Raw genomic sequence first — 12,760 nt, 5'->3', positions numbered from 1 at the left:
CAATTACTACAATCTCTTGCAACTTTTAGAAATCTTATACCATGTTCAAGTTCCATTTGAATGAATATGAAGCTTGAATTGCCCATAGTGAAACATCTCTCATGCGAAACAATATGTGCACCCAATTGCATTGTTAGGTTATGTAATGGGAGATATTAGACATTCCATCAATAACTTGAGCACTTTTGTGCTCAATATGATATGAAATTTATGTGAGTACATAATATTGTCCATCTAAATGACAATTCACATATTGCATGCACTAATACTTTCAAATGTAGTAGGCACATGGACTTATATGTTCAAATGTAGTAGGTTAATATTTTCGACTATTATGGATATCCAATTGCATTCAGTCATGCACCCTGTGGGTGAGATGTGTGGGGGATTCACCTCAAAATAATTTAGTGTACCATGCACATTCAAAAGGAGAGATATTTTAATATTCACTTTGGAAAAAATTAAAGAGGATTACAATAATAGGTTGGGTATTTTTTAAATTCAAAATTTGAAAAACATCCATTAGTTCACAAGCAAACAGGGGTGGGTTTACTAGGGGAAATTTTTAGTTGATAGATTTTTAAAGTACCTTTCGAACGCACATGATATCTACAGTTTCTTAGTAGTGTATCCCCCTAAGGTGAGATGGCTTACACAAAATGTGTCAATTTGCTAAGCCAATGGATTATTTTTCTAGAAAGGTTCATGAATGTGTTGAAAAACCTTGGGGCGACTATTATTAGCCCAATTGAAAATCTAGAGCCTATTGTTGGACTAATGTTTATAGCTCTAAAGTGATAAATTCTCCTAGAAGCTAACATGACTTTCTCATACAATTTTAGCCTTGCAAGTACTCAAATTGATTGGTACAAGTCATCTAAACAAACGGATGAGGTTAGAGATTTTATATTATAGCTCAACTTCTACTTGGAACTACACTAAAAATAAACCTCGAGGGGGGGGGGGGGGGGGGGGGGGGCACTGCTAAGTATGTAAGTCTAGAACGTGCATTCAATAGAAGGTATATAGAAATAATGTCAATTCACATATTTTACATTTACATGTTAGGGTTAAAAATCATTGCATCTCTCAAAGTCTTAATATACATATAGCATTTTTTTGTTCAGGAGAAACGTGGAAGATGTTTGCCTCGGTAGTAAAACCTTTTGTCTTTGTCCAAGGTGACCCGGGTTCAAATCTGCTTACCCACACTTTTTCTCTTCTGTTGCCTTTACCAATTTGAGCATTCGATGACTCGCCAACGAACGACTTTCCTTTTTACCGCCTTTTGCCTCTCCATCAGCATCTCCCAATAGTGGTTTTCAGACATGGGACTGGATTCTTGAATTCTTAGCACGAATGCTGGGTTGGATACTGGGTTCAAGAATCTTCGGTCGCTGTAGCTTCAACAAACAAGCGGAATGTACTCTTTGAACCAAAGGACTCTTGATGGGAGAACCCAGCCTATTGTGGCTCTTAGGGCCTTAGCACATGGATGGGGCTAGCATGGGTTTAGGATGGGAATATTTTTGTCATCATTACTCCCATCCTACACCAAGTGGTCTAGGATGGATTTAGAATGGGAGTAGCCACTTTTTCTCCCATCCTGCACCATGGCCTCTAGACCCTGGTAGCCAGAATGGGTTCCCCTTTTTTTGGGATTCAAAAACATGGAAGGATGACATGTGTCCTTGTCCCCACAAGGTCCCCACCTCTTAAACACATGAAATGATGCCATGTGTCCTCTTCCTCCTAAACCCATCCCTAGTTCTTTTTTTGTTAGGACATGGTGGGATGGGAATAGGATAGAAATATGCATGGGACCACTTGGGACCACCTTTTTCCATTCCCATCCTATTTCTTCCCATGTGCTAAGCCCCTTAGATGGGGACACGACCGATCGAAATGCGGACTCTGCCTGACGAGCTGACAATGTGGGGAGTCTGGAGAAAACATAGGTTTGGGTCATCAACTCTACGTTTGAGTGCCCCAGAATGGTTCCCATCGTGCTCGTTCTGCGGCGTATTTCCAGCCATCTCTTGGGTGGAAGTAGGCACATTCTGTTTCCCTGGATTTTTATCGAGTCCGATCGATTTCCCGTTGAATGATGGAGTCACGCATGACACTACTGCGAATGCTGATTTTGTGATTCGCCTTTTTCTTGCAGCAACTCACCGACTCTCTGCATGTTGGGGATGATTTTCAGATGTTAATTGTAGTAACCATACAAAGGGTCATAGTCGGCAAGTGCAAACGTCGGGAAGTGTCCAACTTCAGGACTTCAAGAAGCTTTTCCCGACCTATGGTCTTTGGTCGGTGTTTTTGGGTCTGCATTGTTTCTTCTCTATATAAAGTTGTGGATGTTCACTACGATATTCCAAGCATTGAGAAGCTGAGGAGGAGGCATCAGCTAGGTATTATTTTGTCAAGCGTCTTTTTTGGAGGTTATACTTTGGAAGCAACTTTAGGAAGCGTCCTTTTTTACAAGACGTATGTTTAATTGGTCGGTGTTTGCAGCAGACTAAGGTCACTCAAAGTGTCTACCAGGAAAATGGAGCAACAATAAATCCAATCGTGAAATAGGGTGGTGTCACTGGCCACGCTTCTACAAATTTACTTTTGTGATATGCCAAGGCGTTGAGAAGGAGCATCATCTTTATTTTGTCAATTGCTGCTGAGAAGGAGCAGCGTCAAACTTTTTGAGGTAGGTCGGATCTCTACTGCTACAGGTCAGAACTTGGCGAAGGTCTCGATTAAAGGTGTCATTCTTGGAACGGTGCATTGAAATCTCTCATCGTTGTGAAACCTCCCTCACATGGTTGCCTACGTTTGTTGTACGTAGATTGTTCAGTTTCAAGATGGCACAAAATAGTTGAATTTGTATACAGTAGATCTGGGTTGCAAAATGTCAAGCAAAGTTTGCATCCTTACGAGTTTGAGTTGTTCGCCTAATCAATGTCTAACCTCAAGAATATGGAACTGTAGGTGGATGTTGCCTTGCGAATTTTGCAGCTTTCCAGTGTCATGCGAGTCTGTATTATGTAACCGTCAATAGAATGGAAAGATAAGAGCTCCACTGAAACACATACATCAAGATTGGATTGAAACTGCAACGAATGCTCATCAAGAATTCTTGGGAAACAATTGTTTAATCTGTTTGGGTGTGATGAGGGGACATACATCTTTTGGTTGGGTTCGTCTGCCCTCATATATACATACACCTGCTCTGACGCACTTCACTGACACACCGCCTTGCCAAGGCGACAACAAATACCTTCCCAGCTACCTCCCTCCCTACACAAGATCGATTTTTGATTTCAAATTCTTCACTATTACTGTCTCGAAGATGGCCCATCTCTTGTAAATCTTCTTTTGACTCATGAGTTGTCAATTTAAGTCAAGTCAATTCCATTGAGTTAACATAAATAGTAATATGTGTGATCTAGAGTGTCAATCAAAGTAGTTGGCCATGAAATAATTGCGGTACATTTTCAGCCAAATCCAAGGCAATCAATGTTTGTAATAGCAGGGATTTCATTGACTTCAAGTAGAACAATCACAGTAGTTAGACTTGAAATAATTGCGGTACATTTTCAGCCAAATCCAAGGTAATCAATGTTTGTAATAGCAATGTATCGAATTGGGCCATGTGCCCTTGGCATCTTCTTGCAGCACTCAATCGACATAAATACTAGACCAAAAGCCACCGAGGTACCCAACATTTGTGCTAGTGGATTTAAACATTGACATGCTTACCAAAGCTTTCGAGCAAGAGCAATTAGCAAAGCTTATGGAGCAAAATAAACTACATTTAGTGGATAAAACAACACCAACAATGTTATGTGAAATATTATTTTGTTGCTACTAGGGGTGGTTAGTGGGTTTTAGTGACGTGGTGTAGGAGGATGTGTTCGGTTGTTTTGTAAATCCACCTCCACTATGGAATCCAGAGGGAGGTGGGGTGTCGGCTGAGCTTTCATATAGGACTTGTTTCATGTTGATTGGGTAACGGGGGCCCAAGATCTGTAGTGAGTGTGTATGGTCGCGTTCCCATAAGGGAGGGGGTTAGAGTGGTTTGATTAAGGAAGTGCTTATGTACAGTTTTTTTTGGATATACATATATGCAGTTTTTGGATATGGTTCTCTCCCTCCTTCAGCCTTGTTTTGCATCCAGCATATGAGACATGCTTAGCATGTAGATAAACATTATATCATCATAATAGCTTCAGGGCAGGTGTCAGAGCCCCTCCTCCTCTGTACCTACCCTCCTAGTCCTTGCCCCTACCACCCTCACTCCACTTGTTAGACATCCTATTTCTCCTACTCTCCCCCCCTTTGCTAGTTTTTGTTCCTCAGTAGACTAGCATTCCTTTCCCGTCTTCCATCCCTCTCCAACTCTCCCTGCTCCCTCTCTACTAATTGATCACCCTTGTCACCCATTCCAGGACTCACCAGTCCTCGATACCCCACCCCTGAGCACACCTTGTAGTAGTAGATTTCTTCGCAATCCTTTCATCCTCCCCCCTCCCCCTCCTCTAGAGCTCCAACCCAAGCCTCATCAAGTTCCTCCCCAACTTCTTCCCTAGACTCGCTCTCTTTCACCTTCTAGGGCATAAGTCCCATCCAAGCTTACCTGTCCCTTGAGAGTTCTAGTTCCCATCTAGGTCTATTTCTCCCATGGGAATTTTGGTTCTTGGGGCCATGGAGCTACAATGAGGTACCGAAAGATTAATCTCAGCGTTTAGGGCATTAGGACTACATTGCCGTGAGGTAAGCAGACAGTTGAGAGGCTGAACAAAAGGAAAGGCCTGAGTAGAGAGAGAGAGAGAGATAGAGAGAGAGAGAGAGAGAGAGAGAAAGTTTATTAAAGTCTTCGGAAGACCGATGGGTCTATGAGACTGTGGAAAACCTGATACAATGAGCTGTGGTAGTGGAGCGACTAAACGAGCATCCACACCAATGCAAAAAATGCAAAATGGCAGTACTAAGTCCAAGTACAACATAGTCATGTCGGTAGTCGACTATATATCAGTCTCAGCATCATCATCAATATCATCATCATCATCAACCGCAAGACGTCAGGATGGATGAGTTAGTGGAGGCATGAGGTTGGTAATAGAGTGCTGTCACCCCCTCAAAGGTGAAGTCCTGGCACGTCTCCTGGTCGAAGCTCTGCGTCTAACCAGGGCCACCCTGTCGGTCAGGCTTCGACTCTAAATAAGGAGGGGATGTCCCCAGTGTGATCTATGTGTCAATCCTCTATTTGAGCTGTCGTGTCACTGGCTTCGGGTCACGGTCATGTCGAGGCCTCGTCCCGCGGGGGTCTACGTGGTCTGGCTGAAAGAACTCCGTGATAGAGCTCCGAGAGGGATCAGCCGAGGAAGAAGTTTGATCTTGGTTCCGTGCTCGGAGTATCCTCTCGCGATGTCTAAGTGTCTCATGAATGAAACTTGTCAAACATCGCTGGTCTGGGTAAGAGAGGAAACGGGCCAAAATCCCATAGCTATCTCTGAAGGGGCAGTAGAAATGCCCTCGGATCTCATAGTAAACAGGACACCTGAAGATGAAATGCTCCTCTGTCTCAACCTCCTGCATGTCACACAATGTGCATGTGCGCCTCTCCCTGGGTAGTTGCTTTGCTCTGCCGCTCTCGATACGAAGTCTGTGTGAGGAAACCCGGAACTGCCCAAGAGAGATCCTTAGCGAGTGGGGTAGGTGAATCTGCGTGTATTATGGTGGGTCAATGAAACCCTCTGCTGTGATATGTAAGAAGTGATCTCTGTAGAAGCCGAGCTTCACTGGAAGATCACTGGGGCCCAACCAGGTCCGGAATGTGTGTAGCTGTAGTAGATCCTCACAGATAACTTGGTTGGCCTCGTGTGATAGGAGGGGAGAAAACAGAGCATCCATACTGTACTGGAATGGAGGTAGTCTGTCCATGTGGAGCCCCAACCCCTCAAACCATCTCTCTGTGCATGCATACCAGCACCTCTGGTCTCCCCTTGCTACAAGTGCCATAGAAGAGGACAGTGATAGCCATGGTAGCCTGCTACGTCTAGAGGTGTAATCCCTATACTCCCTGACTCGGTACAGATATGTGATGACCTGAAATGCAGCATCTAGCTGTAATGGGGGTGACCCAAACTCTACCCGAATGATCTGGTGAGGAACGGATGGCTTACCAAGGATCATCCGTGATAACATGAGAACCTGTAGCTGCTCCACCTTGGCCCACTGTGTATCCGATAAGTCTGGCCCCCAACATGGACTGCCATACATCCCTGTTGGGCGGACCAAGGAGTCAAAAAGCAACCCTTTGGTCCATGGATCCTGAAAGTGAGAGCGGAAGCACTGCCTCTCTAGTCTTGCCAATGAAGCATATCCTCTGCCCAAGCGTGTCTCCATTGCGGGTCTCATAGTGAAGATGGGTTCGAAAAAGACGACCCCCAAGATAAGTGTATGATGCAACTACCTCAGCAGGTGACCCATCAAATGCGAACTGCTCCTGGCGTATAATGGCTCGAGATGTATTGAAGATCATAAACCTTGGTTTTACCCAGGTTGACCTTCAAATCATGAGACTCACAAAAGGACTGTAGTGCGTCAAGGTGTCTCTGGAGATCCTCTGTCGAGGAAGACAAGAGAGCCACGTCATCTGCGTAAAGCAATATCCGGATTAGTGTGCCCGCAAGAGAGCAACGTACCCCCCCTGTGTCTGCATCACTGTCTCAAGCTTCGTCAATGTAAAGGCCAAACAAGGTAGGTGATAATGGGCACCCTTGTTTGACCCCGATAGTGCTCATGATCTCGTTTGTCCCAGATCCTTCCCGGACTTTGCCTAAAACGCTCATAAAGTGCCATGATAGTCCAAAATGATCTCCTGATTGTAACCCAAATCCTGTAGGTGCCATAGGCGGACTCTTGGAACCGTGTCAAATGCCTTGCGGAAATCCACAAAGCAACAGTAAATTCTTTGCTTCCGTGTACTTGCCTCCTTGATGGGTTAATCCCATATGCAATGAACTCAGTGCATAGTCCCTCGTGATCCTTCACTCGGCCATTATGAAGTTTCATTACAGCATCCTTTACCCCCCCCCCCTAGTGAAGAGGGTGCAGGATGTGGGATGTGGCATATGTGAGAGATTAGGACTGGTTGATTTGGGATATCATAGAGTGTGCGTGCACAATCAAACCACACCTGAGTGTCAGTGAGTGGTGAGGGGGACTGCCCCTCTAGAAAATCTCTGCCAAAAGTCCTTAGAGTTGTTACTGAACAGAATGTTCAGTAGCTCCTCCTTGTTATGGCGAACAAAGTCTAGTTTCTTTCTGCGTACCAGTGAACGGTACTCGCGTTGTCTCTCTGGTTGGCTCGGAAGACTGTTTTTGGTTTCAAAATCTGAGCTGACGGTGGAAATCCTTACACTCATCATTGTACCAGCTATTACAGGGTACGGTCCCAGGGGGTGGTGGGCGGGTGGAGCGGGTGGGGTGGGGGAAAGCGTGGAGAGCAGCCTCGTGTAGTGAGCGGGTGGCTAGGGTAGCACAATCCTCTAATATGGGTATAAAGTCAATGTAGGTGAGAAGTAAGTATAGACGGCGAGAGTAAGTAGGTGAGTGATCGCGATCAAAGAGTATATCATGGTAGGTGGAGTAATAGCTAAGCGGGGTGGAGAGTGCTGTGTGAAGGGGAGTAGAAATGCTAAAGAAAAGATAGGTGTGATCAGTCCCTAGAGGGAGAGGTACTACAGTAAAGTCAGTGATGCAAGATGTGAAGGCAGGGGATCCCATGATGTAGTCCACAACACTGGAGCCTCCCTCATATGGAAAGCATGTGAAACCACCTAACGCGGGTGATCTGTCAAGACCATTATAAATAACGAGATCATGTATCCTGCAGAGGTCTTATAGGCCCTGCCCATAGGATGTGAAAGGTCCTCGTCTGTCAGCCGAAACCCTTAGCATATTTGCCTCCTCAAGGTCAATGTTTGGTAGTAGAGTAGAATCATTAGACTTATTCTAGTCTTACAAAGGTATATATATATAGAATCATCCCTGAAGTCAAGGAGTGGTGCCTGACAAGCGCCTGTCCTCGCGTTGAAGTCCCCAACCAGGAGGACTTATCTGTGGCTAGAGAAGTCAACAATGGACTGATAAAGAGCAGGAAATGGGGATGTCTCATCCTCACCTCGAATATCTCTGGCAAAGTGGGAGGTCTCAGGGGGGAAGTAGCAACCAACAATAAACAGATCCCGGCTGTCCATGTGTCGAATCCGGATCCAGAGGAACTTGGAATGTGTATCTCTCTGCTCTACTGAGATGGCCCCCAAAAGTGTGGATTTGTAAAGGACTGCGACTCCTCCTGACCCTCGAACCCCTTGTCTCATCTATGTAGGCAGACTCCCATATATACCCCCTGACTACTGGTAGTGGGCCCTCTGGACTCTGATGTGCCTCTATATAAAAGACTATGTCGTGACGTGTAGGATTTCGAGAAATTCCCTCGTTTTGACCATAAAGGTACCATTACAGTTCTAGATGGTGCAGGATAGGGTCTCGGATATTTGAGTCTCATAGACCCCCCCCCCCCCTATGTGCGAGAGGAGGTGGGTGACAGACGGGGGTCTGTAAGGAGTCGTCCATCGCGTACTATTGCCCACTTTCCCTCCTTGTGGGCCTGATTTCGCTGCTGCAATAGGAAGCACCTCTCCTCAATTCGTAGTGGAGTGAGGTCCTCATCCATAGAGATCGCTGGCTGGTCTCGTAAGGTTGACCTACGACGTAAAGCCGAGAGTCATGCCTGAGCGTCATGAAACCGTATGATAAGGGTCTGCTCTTAGTTGGGGTCCCTCCCGACCCGCCATGCTCTCTCAATCCTGTGCTTAGTTGCCTCTAGAGTAGTGGCCACGAAGGCCGTTGCATCTGCCATCGGTGTAGCCTCAGTGCATGGGATCCCTCGTACTCTGATGTTGAGAGCCTTACTGGCTCTCTGCTGCTGCTCCAAGAGGGTAGCCGAAACGGTTACCCTTGAAGGTTCCCGTTTGGCTACGTCGACCCATCTGGATGTCTTCTCAATGGCAGATTGCATGCTCGCAATCTGTGCCTCCACCACTATGGTGCTCCTTGGGACTGTGCGTATAGCAGTGACCTCCTGTCCGAGGTGTGAGATCTCCTGTGTGAGTCCTTGAATAAGATCACCCTGGTCTCGGATAGCCTGAGCTTGCTCTTGTATGAGACGCGCTTGCCCCTTCGTGAAGCGGGTCTGTTCCTGTGCAAAGCGTGACAACTCCATCTCCGCTCTTGAATGCTATGTACCTCCATCAGCAAGGTCTCCCAAGCCTCTGATGAGTTAGCTCGTCCGTGTCCCAGTGGAAATTGAAAGGACTGTGGCATGAAAGTGTGGGGATGAGACTGAAGGCTGGGTGATGAATGGGTGAGATGGGTGTGATATGGAGATGATAGTGGCCTGGAGGAGGCGATCCCAGCAGGATGTGGGAACATGGGCTGACTGAGAGGAAGAGGGGAGAAAAAGGTCGAGTAGTGCGGAACAGTGTATGACCAGGTGTCATAATCGGAGAGGAAACTGTAGCGGGAGCAGAAGGGAGAGATGGAAAAGATGGTGTCAGTGACAACCCCTCTATCCTAGGGGAGGGTGTAGCCATCGATATCATGGGTAGGGGTATATCAGTGCCTGTGGCTGTAGTTGCGGATGTAGAGGCTGTGGATGGAAGTGGAGCTGAAACTGAAACTGAAACTGAGGCTGACCCTGAAGCTGAAGCTCAAGTTGAGGCTGGCGCTGAAGCTGAGGATAAGGATGTAGCTGAGACGGAAGCTAAGACTGAAGCTGAGGCTGAGGCTGAGGTTGACACTGAAGCTGAAGCTGAGGCTGAGGCTAAGGTGGACTCCGCCTTTGCTTTGCTGTCGACTGTGAGTCCACTGCGGTTGTAGCGTGTGTCCACATCTTCGAGTTTCAATTGTGTTTGTTTCTTGTTTTTGTTTTTGTCACGATCTGTGACGTATTCCTTTCTCTATTTCTAGACTTATGGATGGTTTGATGAATGGACACTTGTGGAAGGGTATGCCCTTTCGACGGGACACTTCCTAATGAGGCATAACCCTTCACAAGAGACACTCTATTGAAGAGACATTCCTATTGTAATGAACCCTCTCATTAAGGGTCACACCCTTCACAAGGGGTACACACCTCTTCATGCACATACCCTTTGGAGTACACACCTTTTCATGTGTGACTCTTCACTCTCTATATAAGAGAGGCCCAATTGTATGGATGACACACAACATCTACACTACAGACATTCAAGCAATACAATTATTCCTTGTTTTCTGCTATCTCAGTCTCCTTTTTGTTCCTTAGCACATTTCTAAATATAGTAAATCTAGGATTTCTTACAATGGTATCAGAGCAAAATTCGCTCCTGCCTGTAGGAAATGCCCCCCACCTTCTAGTGCCGATCTGATACATCTTTTCCGCTAGAAGGACATCCGTGCACATTGTGCATGGAAGAGATGGAGAGGATGAGCGTAAAAATTTTAAACGCCTACCTTGCCTAAAGTCATCTATGGCCTCTCCATCTCCCACACATCACAAGTTGATGTGAATGGACACGACAAAAATCGTGTCTTTTTAGGTGCTTGGGCTGTCCCAAAACCAAGGGATGCACCTTTTCCACCATGGGACACACCTTTTGATGAAGAGTCTCGACTCCTCACTCAAGGAACACACCCCATCGTGGACAAAAGGACATACCTATTCATGTAGGGACACACCCCTTCATGAAAAGGTGCACCTATTCCAAGGGTCACACCCCTTCGAATAGGCACACCTTTTAGGCACCAAGTACCTACAAAAGGGTACCTAGAGGGGTAAAAAGGGAACAAAAATAAACCCATCCCCTACCCTTAGGTTTATTTTCATTTCCGTATGGCCTGCACCGTACGGAATTCCCTGCAGCCCTGCGCAGCACCAGCCTTGCACTGTACGGACTTACCTGCAGCCTGCACCAGCCATCACCTTGTGCCGTACAGTCCGCCAGCCTTGCGCCGTACGGTCTGCCAACCTGCGCCGTACAGTCCGCCAGCCCTGCGCCGTACTGCCCGCAGCCCTGCGCTGTACTGCACGCCAGCCCCTTGCGCAGCCTCGCCTCTCCAGCACGACCAGCCCCTGCGCATTTCATTGGCCTTGCCAGCGCCCCCCCCCCCCCCCCCCCCCCCCGCGATATCATTTGGCCTCTCCAGCACACAGCCCCCCCCCCTCCTGCGCAAGACCTGCCTTTTCCTGCGCAGTCCAGCCCCAGGAACTGCCATGTGCTTCGCATTGACAGCCTGCAGCCCCCCCCTTGTTTCGCCATCTTTGTCCTGCCAAATCAGCACCAGTTGCAGCCTCCTCGCGCGATGAAGACCGCCTGTTAACAGCCCGGACCAGACAAGCCTCGATCCGCTTCTCGCAAACCACTGCAACATGGATCTTTGGACAGCGATTTGCAGCCTTCTTCTACGCAACAATTTGGTAGATTAAATTATTGCCAGGTGGAGTCTTTCCCAATCTGCTTTTCAGGATTCTCTTCCCTTTAACAAATTACAGCAAATGAAAGAATCCACCTTAAAGCATGGAAACCCCTGGTAATTCACCCGGCATTTCAAGGACACCTCAGGCATCAGCTACCACACAATATCGTGTTCAAATTGCACAGCCAGCCCATTTCGGAGCTTTTGCATCTTGGGTCTTCTGTCACGTGCCCTCCTAGTGATTTGGACCACATCCTCTATCTTCTGCGTGAGGCACCTCAGTTACATTACTTCCTCAGCACAGTACAGGTTGTGTTCCACGAGACACGAAGATATCCTGAACCCGATATTCCTAAAGAGTTTGCTGTCCATCTTTGGAGAGAAATTTACCCCTCACCTTCAGCATCTCCAGGGTACTCTCCACCTCCTTCAGCTCCCATATATCCTCCTCTACAGGTTGTTGTTGAGAGTTCACGCTCAACATCATGTGATCATATGTGCATAGCACTAACCTTATAGAGTGCTATAAAGGAAAGGGTTAGATCCCCTAACCCTAAAACCCTAAGAGGGTTTGTATATATTCTATTTTTTCAACTAATTCTAGTGTACAGTTAGTCATTTGTGGTGTGCTCTCTAGCTGTGCCCTCTCTCCTCATCTCCACTCTTCTCCTCTCCCCTCTTCATATTTTGTCATGGTATCAGAGCTTCCTTGTCTTCCGCTGAGACATTGAGTTTCTTGAAGTGTGAGAGAGATTGTGAGATTGAGAGTTCTCTTGAGTGATTGTGAGATTTTTTCCCTTCACTTCCGTTGAGAGAATTTCCGTCCATTGAAAGAAATTTCCGTCATTGTGCTTGAGAGATTTCCGTCATTTGAGAGAGTTTATTTGAGTGTTTTTTGAGTTGAGAGAAAAGAGAGATTTCAGAGACTATTGAGATTTGTGAGAGTTTCTTGAAGAGAGCTCCCTTTATTCATTTGGTTCATTGCTTTTTGTGAGAGAAAAGATCTCAGCTCTTACAAGAGCTTGTGTGAGAGAGATCTTCACAGCATACAAAGAGCAGACCAGCCGACAATGAGCGAGTAGACTGCTATCTACTCCACGACGACAAGCCGACCAAGACAAAAAAAAAGCGGCCAAGCTTCTCCATCTTCAAGCTCCAACAAGCTTCATATGAGGCGACATCAACGTACAACAAAAGGCGGCATATCTTAATCGACCCGATTGTGCTTGAGGCCCAT

General features: G+C 46.6%; 1 long non-coding RNA gene across 1 annotated transcript; it reads left to right on the top strand.

The window, feature by feature from the left end:
* Nucleotides 1-1,965: 1,965 nt before the first annotated feature.
* LOC147880063 (uncharacterized) lies at nt 1,966-3,287 on the top strand. Its single transcript, XR_015540698.1, has 3 exons — nt 1,966-2,414; nt 2,518-2,704; nt 2,986-3,287. It is a non-coding gene; the product is annotated as an uncharacterized LOC147880063 (long non-coding RNA).
* The last annotated feature ends 9,473 nt before the right edge of the window (nt 3,288-12,760 follow it).

The sequence above is a fragment of the Dipteris shenzhenensis genome, chromosome 33, assembly GCF_047967505.1.
Source record: "Dipteris shenzhenensis isolate YYH24624 ecotype China chromosome 33, Dip_SZ_1.0, whole genome shotgun sequence".
Classification (NCBI taxonomy): domain Eukaryota; kingdom Viridiplantae; phylum Streptophyta; class Polypodiopsida; order Gleicheniales; family Dipteridaceae; genus Dipteris; species Dipteris shenzhenensis.
The sequence above is the reverse complement of the archived record's forward strand: the minus strand, read 5'-3'. Positions and strand labels throughout refer to the sequence as shown.